Source organism: Lemur catta, chromosome 17 (genome assembly GCF_020740605.2).
Source record: "Lemur catta isolate mLemCat1 chromosome 17, mLemCat1.pri, whole genome shotgun sequence".
Lineage (NCBI taxonomy): Eukaryota > Metazoa > Chordata > Mammalia > Primates > Lemuridae > Lemur > Lemur catta.
This window is the reverse complement of record NC_059144.1, coordinates 27,131,863-27,144,084: the sequence shown is the minus strand read 5'-3', so window position 1 is coordinate 27,144,084 and position 12,222 is coordinate 27,131,863. Positions and strand designations below refer to the sequence as shown.

Here is a 12,222-nt window from a genome sequence, read left to right as displayed (position 1 = left end):
AATCGATTCAACAGGATTGTGACACCGAGGAAGTGCGGCAGCACCCTGCACAGTGTCTGATGTACTGTGACAATAGCTTGTTTTCCCCGTCCCGGTGTCCCTTCCAATTCTCATAGCTCATGATCTGGATTCTGGTTCAAGTTTTGCTTCCAACCAGTTATTTGCCTTCTCTTGTTCTATATTTCCTTTCCATTAATGTGACTATATGGCCCTAATGTGCTAAATATGTATATATATATTATATAAATACAAAACTTAAAAAATATATATATTTAGGAATTAGTGAGCCCTTTCCCCCTTTCCCCTTCCCTGTTCACCTCGTCTCCTTCTCAGGATCAGGAGTCAGGAAGGACACAGCCCACAGCTCCTTCCAGGCCTTGTAAGTCTGTTGCAGGGACCATTTAACAGGCTATTAGGAAAGACTTTATTCTACCCATACTCCCAAGTCCAGTGAAATTCCTTCTGAGGTCAGGACTGCTGGATCTTGGTGCATGACAGCTCTGGGGACTCTAAGTGTCTCTGTGCTCCAAGGCTGAGCCCTGCCCGAGTGATGACAGGACACATTTTCCCCACACCCTCTGCCTCGCCACGCTGCAGTCACCCAGTGTGCCGGGAGGGTGGGGGGTGGCGGAGAGGGCAGGGCAAGACAGACTGCAAGGGAAGCGGAGGAAAGATGCACACACCCTTGCAGCTATTGTCATGCTGCTGTGGCTGCCAGCTGGGGACCTGGGGCTCTTGGGCAAGAAGCAGGAAGGAGGAAGGAGGCAGAAGACCTTAGCCTCCCCACACCACGGCATACTTACTCTCTCGGTTCATCTTCGTTCCTCAAGCTTAGCCTAATTTATGAGCTCCAAGGCTCTCATCATTCACAGTCCTGCCTCCCAGCAGCTCTTGAGTCTACACTAGACAACAAAGTGACACAGAAGCAGGAAAAAGGTTAGCCACCAACCCTGGGCATGGCAGGGACCTGCAGAGCAGCTCTCACACCCTTGGGCATTCTACCAAGGAAAGTACATTCTAGGCCTTTTTCTCTATCTACAAAGACTCGGGCCAATGATCCCATTCTCAAAACTGTAGGAGCCACTACTTCAAAACAAAGAGATTTATCAACTCAATATGACTATGCTTGTCAATTGCTTCCCAGAACACACTTCATGCTTCGTAGAAAGTTCCTGAGATCCTTTCTCCTTAGAGGCCATGCAATTCAATTCAGACTTTTACTGAACAACTAATTTATATAAGCCTCCTTCCCTCCATCCCCAACAAAAAGAAACAAGCCAAGCCTGCCTTCCCAGGAGCTGATCACTTAGCACAGGAGGTAAGACATGTACACAAATAGCCCAAGAGAGAATCGGGTAAATGCTGCAACCCAACCCAGGACAGAAATAATGGGCAACGATTGATTCTGGCTGGAAAGATCTGAAAGGTTTCCCTAAAGAGATCACATCTGAGCTAAGACCCTGAAGGAAGAGTAGAATTTGATAGCAAAGACTTCCTCATTGGCTCTGTTGATTAAGGCTGTGTTGGCTAGACTTGGGAAAAACTCTCTGGGGTTTCAGGAAAGTGTGTTCCCAGCCTCTACTGCTGTTTTGGATGCTTTGGGGAAAGGATCTGGTATGGCTGTGTGAACCCATCTCTGTGGGCCTCAGTTTCCTCCTCTTGGTTTGCAAGATCTAACTCAGGTGTTTGCCCAGCTCTTCCTTCTCTACTTTTTGTCCTCATTGAAGGCAGGAACCCGACACAGGCTGGAGACACAGTATGTGCCTCACAAAGTTATTCTAAATAGAATTTATAATCAAGGTGGTGGCAACTCTCCAACGTTCCTTCTAGGATTAACATTTCCTCATCTCCAATACATTTTCATGAAAGAAAAAGAAATAATAAAGAAGTTGTGGATTTGTACCTGAAAAAATTTATTACAAAAATCACTACGACATTATATATTAGGGAAAATTACTACTTTAAAAGCGGTCTAAAAAGGCAGACAACAACCCAACAGAAAAATGGGAAAAAGACTAGAAGAAGCCCTTTATAAAAGAGGATATCCAAGTGGCAAGCAAGCATGTAAAAAGGTGCTCAGCTTCTTCAGTCATCGGGAAATGAAGACTGGAACCACGACACAACGTAATGTGGTACACACCCCCAGTGTGGCTAAAATGAAAAGAACTGACAATAGCAAATGTTAACAAGGACATGGAACAAATACAACTCTCCTACATTGCTTATGGGTGTGTAAAATAGAACAATGACTTTGGAAAAATGTTTGGAAACATTTTGCAGAATGAGTATATGTGTACCCCATGACTCAACAGTTCTACTCCCAGATGTACACTCAGCAGAATTGCACCAAAGGACAGGTGCAAGGATGCTCATAACAATACTCTTCAGAATAGCCAAAGACTAGAAACAACTTCCATTTCCATCAGCATCAGAATGGATAAACAATTTGCTTACTTACACAGCTAGAATACCATACAACAACGAGAATGAACAAACTTGCACAACACCATGGATGAATCTCACATGCATCGTAATGGACAAAAGAAGGCCGACAAAAAAGAGAACATGCCACAGGATTCCATCCCCACGACGTTCAAGAACAGGCCAAACAGATCATAGTGTTGGAAGTCACAGTAGTGGTTACCCTTGGGGAGGTGGATGAATGACTGGAAGGGGACACAGTGGAGGGTTTGGGGATTCTGGTAATTTTTTTTTTCTTGATCTAGATGGTAGTTACACAGATATGTTCACTTTGTGAAAATTCATTGAGGTTTAATTTTTAATGTAGTCTTAGAAACGGATCTCCATTAGCTTGGATCACATAAAATGAGATTTCCGTAAACCTTTTATAACCTCTTACAATTATGCGCTTTCCAGTGTGTATGTTATACTTCAATAAAATCTACATTTAAAAAAAGAAGCAGGTCAGAGTCCACTTGGGCTCCACTGCTACCCTTCAAACAATAGGAAAGCAGTTTGTGGCAGAGGATAGAGAAGGGGTATTTCTATTCTCTCATCCTCTCTTTTTAGAGATAAATTATTTATTGAGCTATAAGTTACACACCATAAAATTCTCCAATTTTAAAGTGTAGAATTTGAAAAATTTGGAGTAGTATAACCACCACCACAATGATGAGATAGGATATTTCCATTAATCCAAAGTGTTCCCTTGTTCTCTAAAGCCAATCCCCTCCCCAACGCCAGCACCACTGATCTGTTTTAGAAACTTCACCATAGTTTTGCCTTTTCTAGAATTTCATATAAATGGAGTCATGAGATATTATCTTTGAAATTATTTTCTTGAAACATGACAACATACAGTGGGTCACAATTAGGTTGAACTGAATGTGTCACCCTGCATTTGTCCCCTAATATTACTCTATCTACCCTGGCAAAATGCACAGGATCCTTTGTGAATGTTCCATGTTAAAGCAAAATTGGCTGGAGGAAAGCTGCATACCCTAAACCCAAAGAAGGGTTATGCGGGAGACGAGGTCTACACCATGTGGTCCCAGAAGACAGAGCCAAGTCCAGGGGGCCAGTGGCACAAGACGCTGTCTGCAGCTTAATGGAAGGGAGATTTCTCCAAAACCTGGAGTTTATCAAGCCCTGGAATGTGCTGAACCCAAAGCAAGTCAGATTCCTGTCCTGAGTGAATAAATAGAAAGGCAAGGTGGCCATCCATTAAGGGGTCAGAGAGGGGATCCAGACAGGAAACTTGACTCAATGGCTTTTAATGTCTATTCCAAATATAATATTCCATTATAGCTAATCCAGCTCTAAAGCAAATCACTAATATTTTTTAACATCAAGCAAAAAATCTACACAAGTCAAAGTGTACACTCTGCAGCAACACTAGAAACTCCAGCTAATGGGAAGGGATATATTGAAGACTAGAGAGGCTATGGGAACGCAACAAAAACAAATGAAACACAACTGGAAGATAATGATTGTGTTTTGTATCCTCATCAATTTTATAAACAGCTTGCAGGCTGTGACATCAAGGAGGAAGTAGAAGAGATGTTTCCCAAGACAACTCAGTGCTCATCAGACCCTAACCTCCTATCTCCAAGGCGCACAGCAGGCTTGGCGAACCCCACCCAGCTCAATATAATTCCGGGAACATTAGCTGGGCCTTCAAGATGCTGAGCTCAGCACCACACAGGATTAAGACATGAATGAGATACAGTACCTGCCTTCAGAGTAAAACAAGCATGTGCACAACCTCAGTCCAAAGCCAGCCTAGCAGGCTGTAATGGAGGAAAGGTGCAAACTCGCATGAGAGTAGAAGAGACGTCCTGGTGGCCAGAGAAGTTAAGGCTCGAAGGAAAATGGGCTGCTCACGCTGAACTCTAAAGAATAGGCCAACAGTCCATGCTAAGATGCAACAGCATGGAATACTTTGGAGAATTTCCCAAAAGCCAGACTGTTTATTATTATTATTTTTGGTCTGTCTTAAGAATGAGTGGACTTGAGCTGACTAGGAGATATTGACTTTGATCCATGTTCTCCAAGGGACACTAAGAATTTACTGAAAATTACAACCACAGTAACAAAATGAGCTGGGACTCCTAATAAATGGGTTCTATTTCTAAGACTGTGACACCTTAGTTAGCTGGGGCTTGGTTTCATCATCTGAAAAATAAAAGAGCGTGTACTAAATCCGTGATTTTCACCTGTGCTTCATGGAACCTTGAGCATATGAGGGAGCAGGGTGATGACTCCATACCCACAAGGCCCATGGTGGCTCAATTTTTCCACTTCAGTTGAGCTTCTGCATAAGCTTTCATTTGAATAAAGAGTTTTGCTACTTTAAAAACTTAAAATATAGGGTTCACTAAATAAGTTAGTAGGATTGTCCAGTATCCAGATTGATCTCTTCAAAGTACAAGTTCAAGAGATTCTACGATTTTAGGTGGGGTTGTCCTACATCCAGAATAATACCCTTAAAATACAAGTTCAAGAGATTCTGTGATTTTAGGTATTTATTTTTACTCATTATGACATTATTATAAAACAATTTGTTTTCTCTGCCTTTTTAAATTAATCCTCACATTTCATGTATTCTCTTTTCCCTTTCCTGCCTCACTATTTTCTCACATTATTTTTCTCTTGTCTCCTCTATTTTCCCATCTGCTTTCCTTCATTTTTAGGTATGTGTGTAGAAAAGTGTTAACGTAATCTGCCTGAGACTGTTATCCTTAGAGAGACCAGCTCACAAGCTTGGCCCCGGGCTGATGTCTGGGAACTTGAGATTTTGGGAGGGCTCCCACCATTCCCTGAAGGATAAGAGTGGCTCGCCGTGCTAAGCAGTTTGTACAAATAACATGGTTTCTGCCGAACACCTGCTTTCCTTCTGGGAGTCTGGAATTTTGGTACGTGCTAGGCAGAGATGCCTACGTGACCAACCCGATAAGAACCTTGGACCTCTAGGCTCAGGCGAGCTTCCCTGGCAGATAACACTTTTACAGGTGTTTTCACAATTTGTTGCTGGAGGAAATAAGCCCGTCCCTACATGACTCCACTGGGGGAAAACTCCCAGATGTTTGCACCTGGTTTCCTTCAGACATTGCCCCGTGCACCTTTTCCCTTCGCTGATTTTGCTTTGTATCCTTTCACCGTAATAAACCGTAGCTGTGAGTAGCATGATATGCTGAGTCCTGCCAGTGCTCCCAGTGAACCACCAAACCTGGAGTGCTCGTGGGGACCCCGACACGGAGCGCCAGATGTGGGCCGCACTAGCAGAACCCTGACTCTGAAATATGGTGAAAGTGCAGTTTGGGACAAGGAAGAATGAAGGGACAGAAGAAGATGAATGCTTGGTGTCAGGACAGCTGTGGAGATGTGGATGGCGTAAAATACCAACTGAGTTACTGTCTGTTGTGAGAAGTAAAAGTCACCTATGGAATTTGAGCACGATGGCTCCAGTGCCAGAACTGGCTTGCCAGATCCCCCTGCTGCTTTTGGCAGTGCTGGCTGGGCTGAGGGGAGGGGTGGGAACTCAGCCCGCTTGATAATCTTTGATTTTGTTCTCTCCTCTAGGTGGGAGGAAAAAAGGCCCAACCATTCCAAAAGGTGAGTTTTGGGCCAACGATGTTAAAAATTTGTGTTGTTGCTCTCTCCTCCAAGAGGGAGAAAAAAACAGTTCCCAGGAGCAAAACTTAGATATATCAGAGAAGCAGGGGGTAGGGTGGGTGCAGCCATTTTTTCACACCCTTCCCTGTCTGCATTCCAGCCCAGATCTCCTGGCAGCTACTACGTTCATCCTGTAAATGCTGAATTTATGGCTGGGGTTTGAGTAACTGTGCAGTGAGAAGAAAAAGAGTTTTGTTATGGTTGTGGGTTTTTTTGTTGTGGTGGTTCTGTTTTGTTTTTAGTGGCCTTGATTTTTTTGTCTTTACCTAGGAGTCTGTAAATTCTAAAATTCAATCAATTGATTTAACTTTCTGAATAAACAGCACCTGTCTGGTCCATTAATACAATTAAAATTTGATTTTTCTCAGTTTTTAGTTCACAAGTTTATTAGGAAAAATGCTGCAGTGCTGTTGTGCAGTAACATCACCTTACAGGAGGGGAAAAACTAGTTCTGTTCCAAACAGCTCACAAGGTTCTAACGAGAACGGAGAGCAACGTGGGGCTGAGGTTTGAGGGAATAAACCGAGTGCAAATCATATAGTTAAATTAAACGGTATCCTGAAAAATAAATAAAATGATTTCAAAACTCACAAGTAGAGGGAAAGCCTTAGTACTTAGTTTAAAATGTCCCTTAAGCTCCAATGATTGTTTGCTGCTATCCTTGTGTATAGTCACGTGGAGTAAAGCTATAGCTAAGTGGAAGTTAAATTGTATTCACGAGGTGTTAATGTTTGCATCTTATTATCTGCAGTCTCCAGAAAAAGCAAAAGTAACTATAAATAGCTATGCCCGAAACTGGTTTCTTGTCGCTTCAGCATGCAATGAACTAGTTCATTCTAAAGTAGTCACCGCTGTTGATGACAAGAGGCTTTGTGTTTTTATATGGCACATCTTTTGGTGCTTGTGAAAACAAGTTTTTTGAATTTTAGCTATTTTCTGACACTTTCGAGTTACTGTTGCTCTTCCTGTTTCCATTAGGTCAATATATGGTTCATGGCAATGTTGTACAAGTTTAAAATTTCATTACAGCAAGTAGTCTGGAGGACGACAAGTAACACCTGGCTCCCCTCTATGGGGTGCTTTGTCAAACTGCAAGAAAGAGTATTTTAGAGTCTCATCCAGTCCCGTGATTCCAGCTTGGTGACCACAGTGATAACAATAGTTTGGAGCACTGAAAATTGTTACTACATTCTGGTCATGGCACAAGTTATACCCCTCCATTACCAACTGGTGAGTTCCAGACACCAATGTGAGGCCATTGGCCTGATTAAATGTCTCAGAAATCTCTTGCCCGAAGGTGTAACCAGCTCCTTGAGGAGATATACCCCAACCACCACGGTCACCTGGGTCTGACCACAGCAGGTCACACACTGGACCCTCATGGGGAACTTCTTGCAGGCGACCGAGTGCTCTCCTGTGATCCAGTGTATCTATCCATGGCGAGGGTCCACCCTATAGACAGAAGATCTGCCCATCCACCAAGGCAGTGAGACGAAGATAGCAAAAAAGATCTGTAACATATTTCCAACATTTTCTTAAACACTCATCATAGAAACCATAAACCTGTGTGATCTGTCTGCTGTCACGATTCCCTGGAGGAATGGTGACACCCTCACAGTAATAAGCCTTAAGAGCTACAAGGAGTGTTTCATGGGAATAATATCCTCTGTCAACATAATCTTCCATAAACAAGTGATTTGTATGTGATGATTTGCCACCAGTTCTAAACAGTTCCATGAGATCATGAAATTGCCCATGCAGGTAGGTCCCACAGACAGTGACTGGACATCGAACCTCCTGCATGTTGTACTCTTTTGTCAGGATTTAAAGAAAGCCTTCTTGCAGAGGCTCTTGACCTGGGACTGGGACAGCTCCTCGCACTCGTTCAGCTGCTCCATCCACCGGTCCAGCTCCTTGGTGAACACGTTCTTGTCCATGATGCCACCCGCTGGAACGGCTACCGCTCCTCGGTCCTCCCAAGCTGCTGCCTGCACACGGGCCACACACACACACACACACACACACCAGCTCCCAGCGGGGAGGGGGCTTCTGTGGCACCTGGCGGTTGCTCGGTGCTGGCCCTCTGGCTCTCCCCACTGTGCTCCTCTGTGGCCGGCCGCTGCACCTCCGCCATTCGCCCTAGCCCTGGAGCGTGACTCTTGTTATTGTTGTTTTTAATGGCTTTGTATTTTGTGGCTGTTGCATCTGGATGTGTGGGAAGAATCGATGACAAGTGTTATAGGCTTTGTAATTTCATAAATGCTAGAGTGATCCTCCCAATCAGGAAAAGCTGCAAAAAAAAAAAAAAAATAGTATTAGTGGGATACAACTTTCTTGCTTTTTGCCACTGGTGATCAAATTAGAATTTAAATTCTTTTGAGTATTAGAGAGAGAGTAAGTCTCTGCACGGATAATTTTTACTACAATTTTCTTGCCTATTGGAGCCTCCAGGAAAAGGCATCAACATGAAAAGAGAGCCAGATGAAACACTCTTCTGGAGTTTTAAAAAGCAATTTTTAGTTGCTAATGACCCCCTATAAATCACAATAGATCTTGTAAAATCTGATCTTTACAAGCTGATCATTTTCCAGGCAGCTGTGGGTCACCTTGGACTCTTAAGAATGACATGCCACAAAGGGCTTAGGAAAGCCTTGTCACGTGGACTTGGAACACAGCCATTGCGCCCTCCCATGTCTCATGTCTCATCTTTTCTGCTGTCAAAGAAATGGCACTGGCTTTTTTGGAATCTTGAATTCACCAATGCTAATTGCCTGGGCCTGACTCTGAGCTGAAGCCCGATGCCATCTGCCATGAGCTGGTTTAGCCTCTGCTCCGCTGCACTGAACGGAAAGCAGGCACAGGCTCCAGGAACACGACTTTGACTCTGGGACTGTTGTAGGTACTGGACATGGCTTTGGGGCCCTAGGGTATGAGAACATTCTGGCTGGACCTTCTAGGCCACATACAAAGGTCCACAGGAACGGGCTCATGCTCTGATGGAACCATCTGAAATGAAGCTGCTGTAGGCTCTGCATTTCTGATCCAGAGACCACTCCCATTCTAACTTGAATCACTGCCAAAAGCTGCAGGTGGAGGAGGGTACATACAGGGACTGTGACCCCTTCTCTCGCTCCTGACAGGTCAACTCTCAAGCCCCTCTTGGAGATACCTCACTGCTGTGGATTGTCGTGTTCAACTCCTGGGATTAGTTGCAGTTTGCAACAATGGACTGATAGCCTGACTCTTCTCTTTCCTGGACACATACCTTAGTGCCCAGTAAGTGAGTGATCTTTTCTAGGCTGCCCAGGATAAAAGGAATGAGAGGTTATATAAACCCATTTTGAAAATTTTTGAAAATTCAGGATTCCATCTGTCTTAGTCCATTTGTGTTGCTATAAAAGAATACCTGAGGCTGCATAAAAGAAGTTTATGTGGCTCATGGTTCTGTAGCCTGTGCAAGAAAAACCTGGTGCCAGCATCTGCTTCTGGTAAGGGTTTTAGTTTGCTTCCATTCATGGCAGGAGGTGAAGGGGAACCAGTGTGTGCAGAGATCCCATGGTGAGAGAGGAAGCAAGAGAGAGGGGAAGGAGGTGCCAGACCGTTTTAACAATCAGCTCTCATGGGAACTAATAGAATGAGAATGTATTACCACGAGGATGGCACCAAGCCATTCATGAGGGATTCACCCCTGTGACCCAAACACCTCCTATTAGGCCCCATCTCCAACATTGAGGATCAAATTTCAACATGAGGTTTAGAGGGGTCAAATATCCAAACCTTACCATTCCACCCTTGGCCCCCTAAAACTCATGTTCTTCTCACATCGAAAAATACCATCACCCCTTCCCAATAGTCCCAAGTCTTATCTGGTTTCAACATCAACTGAAAAGTCCAAAGTCCAGGGCCTCCTCTGAGACTCAAAGCAAGTTCCTTATAGCTGTGAGCCTGTAAAATAAAAAATGAAACAAGTTATTTACTTCTAAGATACAACGATTTACAGTCATTGGGTAAACATTCCCATTCCAAAAGGGAGAAATAGGTCAAAAGAAAAGGGTAACAAGCTCTATACAAGTCCAAAACCCAGCAGAGCAGACCTTAGATCTTAAAGCTCCAAAATAATCTTGGACTCCATGTCCTGCATCCTGGGCACACTGGTCCAAGGGGAGGGTTCCCAAAGCCTCAGGCAGCCCCGCGCCCACGGCTTTGCTGGCTGCAGCCCAGGTAGCTGCTTTCACATGTTGGAGTCCAATGCCTATGGCTGTTCCAGGCTGAGACTGCAGACTGCTAGTGGCTCTATGATTCTGGGGCCTGCAGGGCAATGGTCCTATTCCCAGGGCTCTGGTAGGCAGTGCCCCAATGGGGACTCTGCTGGGGCAATAGCCCCACATTTGTGCTCAGCGTTGCCTTAGTAGAGTTGCAGGGGCTCTGTCCCTGAGGCAGGCTTCTGTCTGGGTACCCAGGCTTTTTGATACAACTTTTGAAATCTAAGTGGAAGCTGCCAAGCCTCCACTGCTCTTGCATTCTTTTCACCTGCAGACTTAGCACTACATTGATGCTACCAAGGCATTCAGCTTGCACCCTTCAGAGTGGCAGCCCAAGCAGTATCTGGGGCCATTTCAGCTGCAACTCGAGCCAGGGCAGCCAGGATGCAGGGAGTAGTACCTTGAGGTGGAGCAGGTCAGTTGTGCCCTGGGCCTGTCCTCCAAAACCATTCTGTCCTCCCAGGCTTCTGAGTCTGTGCTGGTAGGGGTGGCCATGAAAGATTCCTGAAATGCCCTTGGGGCCTTTTCCCCATTGTTCTGACTATTAGTACCTGACTCCATTTCATGGGGGTAATCTCTCTAGCAAGTGGTTGCTCTATAGCACCCTTGGAATCCTCCCCTGAAAACATTCTTTCCTTCTCTACCGCATAGCCAGGCTGCAAATTTTCCAAATTCTTATGCTTTCCTTCCCTTTTAATTGTAAATTTCAACTTTAGGTCATTCCTTTGCTTCCATATCTGATTATAAGCTGTTAAAAGCAGTCACACCACTGCTTGAAGGCTTTGCTGCTTAGAAATTTCTTCTGCCAGATCCCCAAGGTCATCACTCTTAAGTTCAGCCTTCCACAAAGATCTCTGGGATGGACACATTGCAGCCAAGTTCTTTGCTACGGTGTAACAAGGGTGACCTTTGCTCCAGTTCCCAATAAGTTCCTCATTTCCATTTGAAACTTCATCAGCCTGGCCTGCCCGCCCGCCCTCCCTTCCTCCCTTCCTTCCTTCCTTCCTTCCTTCCTTCCTTCCTTCCTTCCTTCCTTCCTTCCTTCCTCTCTCTCTCTCTTTTTCTGGTCAAGGGAAACAGTGAGAGTGGTAGAGAGGGAATGAAGGAATCTGTACCTGGATATGATCAATTAGTTGTAAACACCACTGCACTTGGGGCAGCCTCTTGTCTATATTTCTATCAGCATTTTGGTCACAACCACTTAAACAATCTCCAAGAAGGTCTAAACTTTCCCTCATCTCTTTTTCTTTTTCTAAGCCCTCCAAACTCTCCCAACCTCTGCCCATTACCCAGTTCCAAAGCCGGGCTTCCTCATTTTCAGATATCTTTATAGCAACGCCCTACTCCTGGTACCAACTTTCTGTATTAGCCCATTTGTGTTACTATAAAAGAATACCTGAGGCAGGGTAACTTATAAAGAAAAGAGGCTTATTTGGTCCATGGTTCTGCAGACTGTACAAGAAGTGTGGCCCCAGCATCTGGGAGGGGCTTCAGGGTGTTTCCATTCATAGCAGAAGGCGAGGGCAAGCCAGCATGTGCAGAGATCACAGGGTGAGAAAGCAAGCAAAAGAGAGGGGAGGGAGGTGCCAGGCTCTTTAACAACAAGCTCTCCTGGGAACTAATGGTGTGAGAACTCACTGACTCCCCAATCCCCAGGGAGGGCATTAATCTATTCATGAGGGATCCGCCCCTATGTCCCAAACACCTCCCATTAGGCCCCACCTCCAACATTGAGGATCAAATTTCAACGTGAGGTTTGGAGAGGTCAAATATCCAAACTGTAGACCCATCCTTGACCAATTCGTAAGCATCATGTATCTTTCTG

At 44.7% G+C, this 12,222-nt stretch overlaps 1 pseudogene; it reads right to left on the bottom strand.

Moving 5' to 3' along the window:
* Positions 1-7,073: 7,073 nt before the first annotated feature.
* On the bottom strand, positions 7,074-8,072 carry LOC123622517 (annotated as a pseudogene).
* Between the last annotated feature and the right edge of the window lie 4,150 nt (positions 8,073-12,222).